We start from the raw sequence: 14,244 nt of genomic DNA, 5'->3' as shown, positions 1-14,244 counted from the left end.
ATCTCAACTTAAAGAAGGAAAAAAAATGACCATATTTGGACCACAACCTTAAGGCCAGAGGCTTCTAAGGAGCATTAAGGTGTAAGTTACCCAGGGCATTCCCAGAAGGCTTTAAAGTGCTAGTTATAGAGAGGAAAAGCTTTCAGAACCTTTGCTATAGTACAGGTGTTACATTAGTTTGAGAAGAGTCTCAATACATCTTTTTTATGTGTAATTTTAAGCTTTATTAAGAATCTTGGGGTGCCTGGGTGGCTCAGTCAGTTAAACTTCGGACTCTTGATTTCAGCTCAGGTCATGATCTCAGGGCCTGGGGATCCAGCCCCAAGTCAGGCTCTCTGCTGAGCGAGGAGTCTGCTTCCTCCTTCTCCCACACCCTCTGCCCTGCCCCCAGCTCACAAGCACACACTCTCTCTCAAATAAATAAGTACATTTGAAAAAAAAAAAGAATCTTTGTACATTCTTAGCATCATACTAGCTTTCTGATGACTATAAGTTCCCAGGACTAATGCTATGTGAGCCACTTATCTAGTAAAATAAATTAAAATTAATATTCAGACTAATGAAACAAAATCCAAAAAATAAATTTTGTACTTGCACAAACCTCTTTGTTAACAAGTTCTTTTATCTCGATTTATAGTGGTTTGTGCATGTCAAGCAGATTACTAAGAAAATATTTAACAGATTCAAACTGTTTTAACAAAACAAATTTACATCTTTAGTGATTCTCTTCCTCCAACGTTTACAAATTTCAAAACATATGCTCACAAACATTTTAGCCCACTTCAACTGATATAGTTTAATAGAATGTTATTGTATTCTCACTGTGAGAACAGTGTGACAGAACAGCAAGAGGATGTTTGTGAACTGGGCATAAATATGAAGTGACTAAAATGGCAGTTTTGTGCCAATTTCATACAAAACAAAATAAAAGATTGGCAATTTTTCAGTGAACTGGGACAAGTACAATAACTCAATTTAAATTATTTAGACACCCTTCCTAAAATATGTCCCTCCACCCCCATAAAACGTTTTTCTCAAGGTCTCAGACTTAATTATCCAGATAACCCTCACTATGTTCATTTGACCTTAAGCATCCCTGTCTTTTGTATATGTCATGAAAATAAGCCTTACCAACTCCACTTAAGAAGGTATAATCAAGCTCATTTTGTAAGAGGAAAGAAAAGCACCAGAGGTTAAGTAACTTACATGAGGTTACTCAAGCTTGCAAAGAGCCAAGGGACCTACCCTAAATGCTCTTACTACCATCCTGCTCTGATTTTTTTTTAAATACACATGTATATCTTATGAAAGTTAGGTAAAGGTACATATCTTATGCAAGGAAAGGCAATTGAGGCAATCAATATCTTTAGAAATGAAAGTCTGCCTCTTGGCTACCATGCGCTTTCAAGAAGTATCCTCTCAAGCAGTTTTACTAATACAAACATCATAGACCGTCCCTTTTTCAAACCCATTGGAACTGGGTGAAGAAGCTGGACTTAGAATCCAAAGTTTGATTAAGAATTTCAATTTTTTGAAATCTAACTATCCATACACATCTGAACAGTTATTACCCCAATGCCCTAAATAATGGAATTCAATTAAGATTCTAGAGTAGCTCTCAAAATCCTTTTCAGAGGTAACCGGAATCCCAAATCTAGGCAAACTGCTATTTTGAGAAAAAGAATCAGAGAGCCAAAGTATGCAAAAAGTGACTATAGAAACGGCTCTGGAAAAGGGATTGGGATTTCTACAAATGAACAAATCTGTCAAAGAAATGTCTTTGATCACTATGGTCATCACTCTGGTTTTAGTCCAAGCTTAACTTTAACTGCAGGTTTAGGAAATGAGGGGCCCTCTTCCCTCTTAAGTCATAACTAGCTGATCTAAAGAATCATGAATCAACTCCAAAGAACAGTAGTAATGATCTTTTTTTTTTTTTTTTCCTTTGGTAATGGAGCACATTTCTACCGGAGTCACAAACTACTTCCCTGATTATATGTTTAATAAATGTGTAGAGGACGTGATGCTTAGCTCTGCTGGTGATAACATCTGGCACTTTTCATTTAAATATTACAGAGGCGTAAAGGGGCAGGTGATCAACGCCGGGTGTATGTGTTGGGGTAGGAGAGCAGGGAAAGAAGGACAGCCTCCATGAGGACGTGTTATTGGAAAAAGACTCGGAATACAGGCAGGACACTCCCATAAACAGAAGGCGGCAGCATTTCACAAACAAAGGAACAAACTCAAAATGAGCCAGTTGACAACATTTTAAAAAAATAAGTATTCCAGTTTTGCCAAAATGTAGGTCACAATGGGGCCTTCCATGATTCTCTTGTAATCACACCCCACTACGGAGATCTGAATGCCCAACACGTTTCCAACTTCTCTTTTAATCTATCAGTACCAACCATGGACAGAAATGATAATTCATAGACCTATCTTTTATTTTTTTAAAGATTTTATTTTTAAGTAATCTCTACACCCAACATGGGGCTCCAACTCACAACCCCAAGATCAAGAGTCACACGCTCCACGACTCAGCCAGCCAGGCGCCCCTCACAGACCTATCTTAAAATGTCAATAGGGACAAGGACCTGCCTTTGTGTCTGAAACATACTCAATAAATATTATCTCCATCCCACCGCCATCCCCCTTGAGCTGTGATGGTTCAAAATACATTCTTAGATGAAGTAGATGCAGATAAAAGCTTTACTTCCAAAAACAGATGTCTAGATAATACAAAAGAAATGCTTAAGAAATTATTTTAATCAGCACTTTACTGAGTTTTAATAACCATGAAACAGTTTTCCAGAAATTCTGGGAAAAAAACACATGAAATAGTAGTAATGAAGACTTCATGCTCTGCCCACAACACCTAACTAGCCTAAGAATAGTGAACTAATGAGACCTGTGAATTCTAGATCACATTTTAGCTCACCTAGACTCAGTACAGCAACTCTCAGAAGTTGTAAGATGTTTTTTTTTTTTAATGAGAAAATCAACATAGCTGTTGAAACATGAATACTTACACCAAGTTTTTCAGTTGATACTCACCTAAAGAAACCATCACAATCTTCTAAATCAGCGGTTGACACACTTATTCTGAAAAGGGCAGATAATAGACCCGGCTGGCCATGCAATCTCTTTTGCAACCACTCATTCTGCCTTGATAGCATAGATAAGGAATGGAAGGGTCTGTGTTCCATAAGACTTTATTTACACAAACAAAGGTCTAGCTTTGTCCCAGAGGTCATAGTTTGCCAACCTCTGCTCTAAATTATTCAATTATGATGACTGCCTTTTAGCAGAGTGGTTGACTTATTCCTAGATGGGTTCATATCCCCCCACCGAGTGTAGGAAGTGGCTGTTTCCTGCTGTAGAATACAGAAGAACTCATTTGAAGCTCAAATTAAACTCCAAGGGAATTTCTACAGCCTAGGGAAACCAACCTTTCTGCTCTTATGGCTTCTGAGAGACTGGCCCAAAGACGAAGAATCAGAAAGAAATGTTCTATCTGAGGGTAAGACGGAAGAGTGAGTCCATGTCTCAGACACAACAAACTAGGTCATTTAAATGCATTTCATGTAATCTATAAAATTGTATGAGGCAGAAATTATTCCTATTTTCAGGTGAGGAAACTGAGGATCAAAGCAAGGATCTTTAGCCCAAGGTCACAAAAAGGATGTGAAAAGTAAAATTTAAATAACCAAATCCATGAGCTATATTGCCATGCTAAAAATTCCATGATTGTTTTTCTCATTTCCTTGACTACTTTAAAAAAATAAAAATAGCGCTCCAACTCTTATCACCAAGATGACTTTTTTAAACAAATTTTCTTGTTTCTTTTTTTTTAAGATTTTATTTATGTATTTGAGAGAGAGAGAGAGAATGAGAGAGAGCACAAGAGCTGAGTGAGGGGCAGAGAGAGAAGCAGACTCCCTGCTGATCAGGGAGCCTGATGCGGGCTTCATACTGGGACTCTGGGATCACGACCTGAGCTGAAAGCAGATGCTTAACCGACTGAGCCACCCAGCTCCCAGACGCCCCTCCAAGATGATTTTTTTAAGATTTTTTACACGCATAGAAATTAAAACTTAATCGTTCAAAAATCAAGATTTAAATGGGAATTAGTTCCCACAGTTGCCAGCCCACAGAAGCCTATCAGAACCCCCAAATACCAGTGTTTTTTTTTAATTTTGGGAAATGGGTCAGCCTAGTGGAAAAGGGGAAAAAGCTGACAGTGAACTGAGGTTTGACCATTTAAGTATGAAATTGTATTTTAGGAACCTTTAAATAGACAACTTTCTGAAATACACAAATACAGTCAGGCATTCTTAAAAAAGGGCACACTGCAGGGGGTCGAATCGTCACTGAATCATACTGTCACATATACAAGTGTACAGATAACCAGTCACTAGGACTAAAGATAATGTAAAGGTACAGTGTCCTTAGCTTCACTGAGGTTGAGGCAACACTACACACACACACACACACACACACACACACACACACACACACACACACACACACACAAAACACTCTCACCATGGTACCCGTTCATGGCAAAACCTAGCTCTGCCTGGTCCCGTTGTTACCAACTCTACTGTCCCATCTGATCTCTGTAAACGCTACTGCTTTTTTTTTAAATCTCTTCCTCTCTCTCTACTTCCATTTTATCTTTGTCTCTTGTATGTGACCATCTGCCCTGCTATTTCTCAATTTTCTTAAATGTTGGTCTTTCATAGATAGCATCAAAACCAAGTAGAAATTACTTGTCTTTCATTCTTTCTGGCAAAATGAAGAATCACAGTGACAGTGTGCATAATGTAATCTTTAAATTATCAGCTCTTCTCTGATTTCACTGCTGCTTGAAGAGGTCTGTTTCTTCATCACGCAAAATGTTTTATGACTTACCGAAAGGTGGGAGTTGGGCAAGGTACTTTTTGGAAGAGTTAGCACTCTTAAGACTCTCAGTATCCTAACTTTTTTTAAAGTCTTCTAATTTGAAATAAGATTTTTCCCAATTTAAAAAATAAAATAAGTCTGTTTTCAGTTTTCAAATTCTATGAAATCTACCAAAGATCTTATATATGATACTTTATCTTTTGACCCTGAATTCGGGTCTTGAAGAGAAACAGGTTTAAGCAGAGGAAGATAATAAAATAGATGAAGATATTTGAAGGAATTCAGAATAAACTTTTAATTTTTTTCAAGGACTCTAGAAGCTAACAGCACTGGTTCATTTTACTTTAAAGCTTGAAGCTTTCCTTTTCCCTCATTACAAATACAACATTACTACCAATCTCATGTTTAGGAACTATGATTAGCATCATCTTTGGCTCACAGATCACAAGAGGGAGAGACTCTTTGGAGCAACTAGGAGTAAGGTAGTAGGGAAGGGGAACAGTGTTAGGGAGGATGCTGGATATTGGGATAAAACAGACTGAACTCAAGTTAACTCTGCTATAGCAACAGGAAAAGAAAAAATGAGAGGCTATGCTATACTGGATCCTCCCAGGTAGAAGAAATAAAGAAATGGGAGATGGCTATAAGGTATCAGGAAAATTACCTAGCTTCTCTGAGATGTCAGTATTTCATAAGTAAAATGTGAATAGTAACAGCAGCCTCTCAAGGTATTGAGAGGATTAAATGAGCTATTGCCTGTAAACCACTTAGCAGAGGAAATGACAGTGTGTTAATTAAGGTTAGCCATTATGATTGTTATGGCTCAGGTTCTTTTCTATACAAACGCTGCTAAATCAAGACCTTCATGGGGGCACCTGGCTGGCTCAATCAGTAGAGCTTGTGACTCGTAATCTCAGGGCCATGAGCTCAAGCCCCATGCTGGGCATGGAGAAAAAAGAGAAAGAAAAAGAAAGAGGGAGGAAGGAGAAAAAAGAAAAGATTAATGAAGACCCTCATGTGGGATGCCTGGGTGGCTCAGTCAGTTAAGCATCTGCCTTCGGCTCAGGTCATGATCCCAAAATCCCAGGATCGAGCCCCACGTCAGACTCCCCACTCAGCAGGGAGTCTGCTTCTCCCTTTGACCCTCCCCCATCTCGTGCTCTCTCTCTCTCAAATGAATAAAATCTTAAAAAAAAAAAGACCCTCATGTATTCATGATTCAATAAATATTTATTGATCAGTTGTTATGTCCTAGGCATTGTACCAAGTGCTGGTGGTACAGGAGTGAATAAGATACAACCTGCACTTGTAGAGCTTTCAATCAGCAATCAGGACAGGTCAAAGGAGGAAACAAAGAGACAGAGCATATTTGATGGGCTGTAAGGCTGGGTGAGCCAGCCACAACACTACTATACAATCCCCCGATTTGAACACAAGGTATGCTCCCAATAAATGTTTACCTAACTGATTAAATAATAAGTGCATGGTGCATGTTCAATAAATACTTATTATGTAAACTGTTTTTGCAATATAAATAATTTACATATGCAGTCTGTTTTCTTAACTAAAGTGCTCTGTAGCCCAATGAGATATGGAGCAGCCCATTATTATTATCAACATCTTATCTCTGCCAGAAATCTATGTATTAGAAGATTAGTATTTCTTGATTTGGAACATTCAGAAAAAAGGAAATAAAAAGGAGTAAACTGAACGTTCTGTTAAGAAGCCATGGGTGGCTCAGTCAGTTAAGCGTATGCCTTAGGCTCAAGTTATGATCTCACAGTCCTGGGATTGAGCTCTGCATTGGGCTCCCTGCTCAGGGGAGTCTGCTTCTCCCTCTCCCGCTGCCCCTCACCCCCATTCATGCTCCCACTCTGCTCCCTCTCTCTCTCAAATAAACAAATAAAATGGAAGTAAATTGTTCCAGCTTAATTTCCCCCTGAGGCATTATTCAGCAAGTGTGTATTTAATACCCACTATCTACCAACACTATGCTAGGTGTTTGTAGGCTAACAGTTCAGTCTATCGATGCAGAAAATACTTTTATGTTTAGAAAGTGCTTTCACATATTCACTTACTTCTTAATTCCCAAAATGACATTATGAAAAAGTATTATTATCCCCTTTCCTAGATGAAGACATTGCAACTGCGAAGAGAGGTGTGCTGTCACACAAGCAGGAGGTCCCAAACCTAGGTCTTCTCCCTCCGAATCTGCCATCCTATCTACTACCCCTCACAGCCTCTGCAGCCATTCATCTACATCACACATCACTGAATTCCTCTCGTTTAGCATCCTTATGCCATTTAACGAGTAATAACGCCTTTGCTCATAAAACTCATATACATTTCTTCGAGTTTTGGGGAGAAAAGTCACCATTTATTTCTCCCTTACAAAACACAGTAACATATCTGCATCACGATCCTTGTTGAAGAAAATACTGCCCAAACTCATTCAATCCCCAAAGCTACATACAACATGGCATATTTCAGTTTTGTGCCCCCAAAAAGGAGAAGTTACTTAAAGAACCAACTGATTCTATCTCTAGTAGTTTATGCTTTTGAAAATAGTTTTACTGTTTGTTCATAAACTGGTCTGATGAAATTTACAAATTAATTTAAAATAGGTTTGATCAAGAAAGATGAGAACCAGGACCACTTCTGATCTTTCAACAAGTATAATCTAACTCACTTTGAAAAAGGACCAAGGACATTTTTTGAATAAACTACATTAAGGAGGATGACAGGAAAAAAGACAAGAACTTGCAATAAAAACATGAAATCATTAACAGTGGTAAATTAGGAGCACTTTTCTCCTGGTAACAAGGCGGGGGGGGGAATGAGGGAGGTAGCAGGTATGTGTGAATGAGAAAACCTGAACCGCAATTGTCTAAAACCTCTGAAATGCCTGTCAATTATAAGAACCTTCTACTCTACCAGAGTATCTCGGTGGTTTGGAAAACCAACGTGGAGGCCTTGTGAGGCCAGTTCTCTTCAACGATGGAAAATTGTGAGGGTATCTGGAAAAGGGAACTAACATTTCCCAAGTGCCTACCATGTACCAAGTCTCATGGTAGGTAGTTCACATTTAAGATCTTCTTTAGTCCTTCCGATACTTTATCTTAATATCTAATACTATCTTCATTTTACAGATGAGGAAACTGGGCCTCAAAGAGATCAATAACCTTGCCCTAAGTAAATGGCTATAGTATGCCACAGAGAAAATGCTTTCAAACATCTGACTCCCAAACCTGGATTCTTTTCATTCTACCACAATGCTGATTACATAAGAGTTCTCATCCCCTGATTTCTAATTAGGAGAATTATCTCAAGAGACTTGTAAAACATTCCATTCTGTAAGAAACCACACCCATGTAATTGGGTCATGCCAAGCTTCTGAAACTCAAGTTGCAAAGAACAGAGGAGCTACTCTATATGTTGATGGCTCTGGATTTCAGGAGCTATGTTGTCATGATCCAAATGCACTGGGAAAAAAATAGTACTAAGTCTGTGTGAGACAGGCCAAGAAAAAAATTGAGAAGCTGGATACTAATTTTCAAGTTGCAAGTTCAAATTTATTTTTAACTACTATGTGCTCAGTGTTGTGGATACAATAAATAAATCACAATCTATATCCCTTAAGAGCATCCAGTGGAGGGGACAGCCTCATACTTACAATAAAATATGGTTCAGTACTGCATTAGAGGGATGCACAGGAAGCTTTAGGAACTTAGGAGAGACAGATGTAACCCATTTGAGAGGATGGGAAAGGATGCTGGGTAGCACTACTTCTAGGAATCCATCCCACAACAACACTCACACAAAATATATCAAGATGTTAACTGCAACACTGCTCACAGGAGAAAAAAAAATGGAAATAACCAAATATCCATCAACAGAGGAAAATTAAATAACAAATTGTAATATATTTGTACTAAGGAGCTATTTAAAATGATGATACACAGACCTTATATACAGATGCACATGGAATGACCTTACAATGGCTTTAACTGTCATACTATTAATTGAAAAATGAATCATCATAAAGACAAAAAAAATTCAGTCCTATTTTTACTTTAATATGTGTAAATTTATTCAGAGAATTCTAAGTACATACATGAACTGAGAAGTCTAAGAACCAGAGAAAATGACTTTCCTAAAGTCAAGGAAGCAATTAATGACTATGAGCTGGTCATTCATTAAACTGAACATATTACAGAATTACTGTTCTGCCTTTGGTAATATTTCCCCCTCAGTAATTTTAGAGTTCTTAATTATTTTGAGTTGTTAGGTTATTCTTTGAAATAAATAAATATGTATGTATGTATGTATGTTTTTCATTGTCCCTGTACTTAGTAGAAGGTTTTATTAATATATAAATCTAAATTTATTTAGATAAATCTAAATTTATCCCAGGGTAAAATACTTCCAAAATTTTTTCAATCTGATCTTTGCTAAGGTTTCCCTATTTATAATCCTATGTAAATATGTCCTACACAAATAAGATAGTTCTATTCAAATCCACAGAACAAAGAAGACTGTGCATGAAATAAGCCAGAAGAGCATCTGAGCAGATGAAAACAGAGAAGTCCTTTTCTCTGGACCTCCACCTTTTTTTTTTTTTAAGATTTTATTTATTTATTTGAGAGAAAGCACGGTTGCACAAGCAGAGGGAGCAGCAGAGGGAGAAGAAGAAGCAAGCTCCCCGCTGAGCAGGAAACCCACGTGGGGCTCGATCCCAGGACCCCGGGGTCACGACCCAAGCAGAAGGCAGCCGCTCCACCGACTGAGCCACCCCGGCACCCTGGACCTCCAGTATTAAAGAACAAAGAATGTTACTGGCCTAAGCCTCATTTGGTGTTAAAAGCTTTCCAGGCAAAAAAAAAAAAAAAAAAAAAAAAAGGAGAAATGAAAGTTTTGTTTAGATACAGCAGTAAAGAAAACTGAATTTAGGAACTGGAAGAGATCTTAAAAAGATGATCTAACAGCACTCTTTCATTTTACAGAAGAGGAAATCAAGACCCTTTATAAAAGGGTCTTGCTAATCACAGCTAATGATTACCAATAGAAGAATACAGCCAGCAGAGTCTACAAGTATCCTCACTGTAAGCCCAACTGCCCTTCTCTGGTACCCACACAGCAACACTTAACCCTAGTTATTGAAGAAAACTACTTTAATTTAGGCTTCATTATCCAAATGGTCTATCTCTAGGGGATGAGATTACTGCTCAAATCTCCTTTTCCAAGTGCAAACATAGCCTAAAATATTTACTTCACTCTTATCAATTATTTAAACAATAAGTAGACAATGTTTTTAATTTCCTTATGTTTTACAGCAATATGGTTATCATGAGAAAAAAACAGAGCATGCTATAATCCAGGCTGATTCAGGAGATTAAAAGAAAATTTTAAATCCAGAATCTCTGGTTTCTAGAATGAAACAGCCAAAATGGAGTACTTCAATCAACAAGCTTTCCTGCAAGTTAAAAGTAGCAGTACTTTCATTAATTGAAACCACTTTATCAAAACCCAACGTTCACTATTATAAAATTAAAGATTTCTGGGATAATCAACGAGGGAGGGGAAGGCAGTAAGAGCAACTGAACTTCTGAAATGCAACTTAAAAGAAATATTCTGCTTTAAAAACTGTACAACAACTTATCCCAAAGTAGCTCCATGAGCCATGGAATGCTAACTGACATCATGGAATGCTAAATGAAAAAGAGTAAGGTGGGAAAAGAATTTTTTTCAAAAAATGTAACGGCGTGGTCTCCTTGGAGCCTTGAAGAGGCTAATAATAATAGTTTTGTGATAGAAGATGCTCTAGTATAAAGTTTCCCAAACATAATTAACCACAGAACCATGTTTTCAAATGCTCCCTAGAGAATTAATATCCAGTAAAATACATCTTTGGTATATGCTACCACATCTTATTATTTGACTCTAGACTATATAAAGCCCTTGCTTATTGGTGCTCTAAGAAGGGCTTTGAAGGAATAATGTTTAAGCAGTAGCTCAGCCCTACCATCCTCTCTTTCCTTGACAGAGAGAAAAGAAAAAAACTAAAGGTAACCAATTTCAGACAGGGAAAATGACCTCTCCAGAGACAATGTATGAAAACACAAAGTACATCATTCATAAGCGTACAATCTATACGTCGGAAAGCTCAAGACACTGCATCTATTATGCTTACACGTTATTACATAAAAGTCCGCTAGAATTGTTGCTAATCAGCAAATGATAAATTCATTATGCCAGAAACAGGAATGTATTTTTTAAAAATATAATGTACAAAAAAGGGCAAAAAAAGACAAAGGTTCCGAGAGCAGACTAAAGAGAATGCAAAGGTACCGTGAACTGCTCATCATACTCTTTTTGAAGTATTGCCTTAACTCTGCACTGAATCTGCTCTGAATTCCAAGGCCAGATCTTTTTAAAGAAAATAATAATTTATAAACATAAAGGGTAGTAAGTGGATGATAAAATTCAGGATAGCTCTCAGCAGTTAGGGTTGAGAAGTTTTCAAATGTATACCACATGTTAGGGATCTTAAAAGGTCATATTAGGGGAGATTGTTTAAAGGACAATATGTTCAAAGCAAGTGTTTGATGTCTAAATTGTTAAGGGTGTGCTGTTGTGACTCAATTATACTTACAGAGCTGTCAGCGAGTCTGAGACAGGAAAGACACATTAACTGACCGATGGTCCAGTGCTCTATTCTGGACATAAAATGTAAATCCAGTAAAAGGCAAAAACGTTGCCTCTACAGAATTCTACACTCCAGTTACTCCTGGATCATCTCTTAATTTACCCTGATCTTGTGGATTTAACACTCCGCCGCTCTGTTTCCCCACTTGTTAGGATGAACTGTTTCAGAGAAATTTTTGAAAGACTGGTCAATAACATTAACAAACAAAAACTAAAAAATGTTAGAGGTTCATATGCCGCAAATTGAGAATCTGACTTTACTGTCATCAAGCTATGCAGTGGCAGTCAGCTCTAAACTCAGTTAAAAGCATTATTAGAAGAACTATTTTCCAAATGGGGGAAAAAAACAGACGAGGAACGCCTCACTGGCTCAGTCAGTAGAGCATGTAACTCTTGATCTCAGGGCCGTGAATTTGGGCCCCACGCTGGGCATAGAAAAAGAACAAGCTTATCACGAAGAGCCTATTCTTAAAGACTGACACATCATAGTAACTACATTTATCAAGGTGAGCATTTTGCAAACTATATAAAATGTCAAATCACTATGTGGTACACTGGAAATTAATATAATATCGTATGTCAACATATATATATTTCAGCCTAAAAAAGAAAGAGCAAAGCAAAGTCTTACATTAGTAAAGAGCACAGGCTCTGGGGCCAGACCACCTTGGCCACAGGCTTGGTCCACCCACCCATAAACTGTGGACTCTGCGCTCAAGTGCTGAGTGTCTAGGTTTCTGTTGCCATAAAGTGACTTGCTATCCTAAGGACTAAACGAATTAATGCCAATAAAACCCTTTAAGTAGTGTTTAGCATGGTAAATGTCAGCTCTTTTTATTATTATCATCAACATGATAATGTTCTATGCAAAAACTTTTGTTTTAGGAACAAAACAAAAGCTCTGTTGCTTCTGAGGTAAAAAAAAAAAAAAATGCCCCTTGTCCTTAGTATTAGAAACATGGAGCTGAGTATACCCCCTTCTCACTATGATTTACAGGATATTTAAGATCACAGGTGAGGCACAAAGCGAGCAACCATTTCTGCTGACTTACAATCTCCACATTTGGGCTCCTCTTCACTTTAATCCTGATTTTCTATTTAATTTTATTTGTTTTTATTGTATTTTCTTGTAAATCGCTTGGAATCCTTCGGGAAATACCAACCACAACATTATCAAAAAAAAAAAAAAAAGGCTTCTAAAACTGAAGTTTTTCAAGTAAGAAACAAATGTGTTTATGTAAGCAAAATAAAATGAAATGGAAAACAGCAGGAAATGTTAGTAAAAAAGGAAACTAATGAAAGAAAGTATAGAGGGAAAACCTTAGAAGTGAGGACAAAATTTTGAATATTAAGTAGATGGCAATGGGGGGAATTCTATAAAGAGGTTTATGGGTGAAAGTGGGTCACAAAATGGAAATTTAATAGCAGAATTGTACATAGCAATTTAACTGGGGAGTCTGGACCTTATTACGGAAACTATAACCAAAACACATCTGAAATAAAACCAGATTTAAACTTCTGCTGCTGAGACAGAATCACAATTTAGTTTTGTTAACTAAAAGAAAAAATTATTTGATTATATCAACTCCAGCCATATGATGTTTATGCATAACAAGCTACAAAAAACAAAGACAGCAGACTTGAGGGCTCTAATTACTTTCTCACAGGCGAATTAAACCATGTAAAAGGAAAACATCGAAAACAGAAATACAACAAGAAAAAAAATAAAAGTTACACATAAAATAACTATAATAATATAAACATCTAAGCGATAAACATTTTAAATAAAAGCAAAGTCTAAATAAATAAGATATTGAAACACCACTTTTGTATACACCAGACTTAGACAAGGGTACAGTAAGAAGATGCTTGAATTGAATTTCACAAAGCACCTTCTCCACTAGAAAAAGGAGTTAACCATGTCTTTTAAATAAATAATACCTTGGGGGTGCCTGAGTGGCACAGTCGGTCAGGCTCCAACTCTTGGTTTCACCTCAGGTCATGATCTCAGGATTGTGAGACTGAGCCCCACGTCTGGCTCTATGCTTAACACGGAGTCTGCATGAGATTCTCTCTTCCTCTTCCTGTCCCTCTCCCTCTGCCCCTCCCGCTTGTGTGCACATGCTTTCTCTCTCTAAAATAAATAAATAAATCTTTAACAATAATAATAATATCTCAAATATCTGCTCCCTTCCCATAAGCACCATCATAAATTTGCTGGGATAATGGCTAGGCAAAAACCAAATCTTTCCATGAGCATATGGAGAGATGTCTAAAGTATCACCATGCCCAAAGCAAACATTAAACAAATCAGTGTACGCAATATTGCAAACCTATAAAAGAAAACTAATTCAAAGTTATTCCAAATTAAACTAAGAAATGAGATGGCTTGGCAATCTATCCAAAATGCTATACCAATTTTACTTATATCACCTCTTACAAAAAAGGCTAATATCCATCACAGTGCCACCTATCTAATGACCTGGCTAAGGAACCAGGCCATTAGATATCTTGAATATCTTCACCTCAAAAATCAAACAGAAAAAGAAAAAAAAAAAAACTATTTTTATTTCTCCAATTTTTCCCTAACAAGCAGTTTACATGAAATGCATACAGTTCTGTATTAAATCAAGC

At 37.2% G+C, this 14,244-nt stretch overlaps 1 protein-coding gene across 1 annotated transcript in view; it reads right to left on the bottom strand.

Annotated features, from left to right (window-relative positions):
- PPP1R9A (protein phosphatase 1 regulatory subunit 9A) overlaps positions 1–14,244 on the bottom strand; it is a 315,687-nt gene that overhangs the window by 277,389 nt on the left and 24,054 nt on the right.

This window comes from Zalophus californianus, chromosome 12, assembly GCF_009762305.2.
Source record: "Zalophus californianus isolate mZalCal1 chromosome 12, mZalCal1.pri.v2, whole genome shotgun sequence".
In the NCBI taxonomy this organism is placed as follows: domain Eukaryota; kingdom Metazoa; phylum Chordata; class Mammalia; order Carnivora; family Otariidae; genus Zalophus; species Zalophus californianus.
The sequence above is the reverse complement of the archived record's forward strand: the minus strand, read 5'-3'. Positions and strand labels throughout refer to the sequence as shown.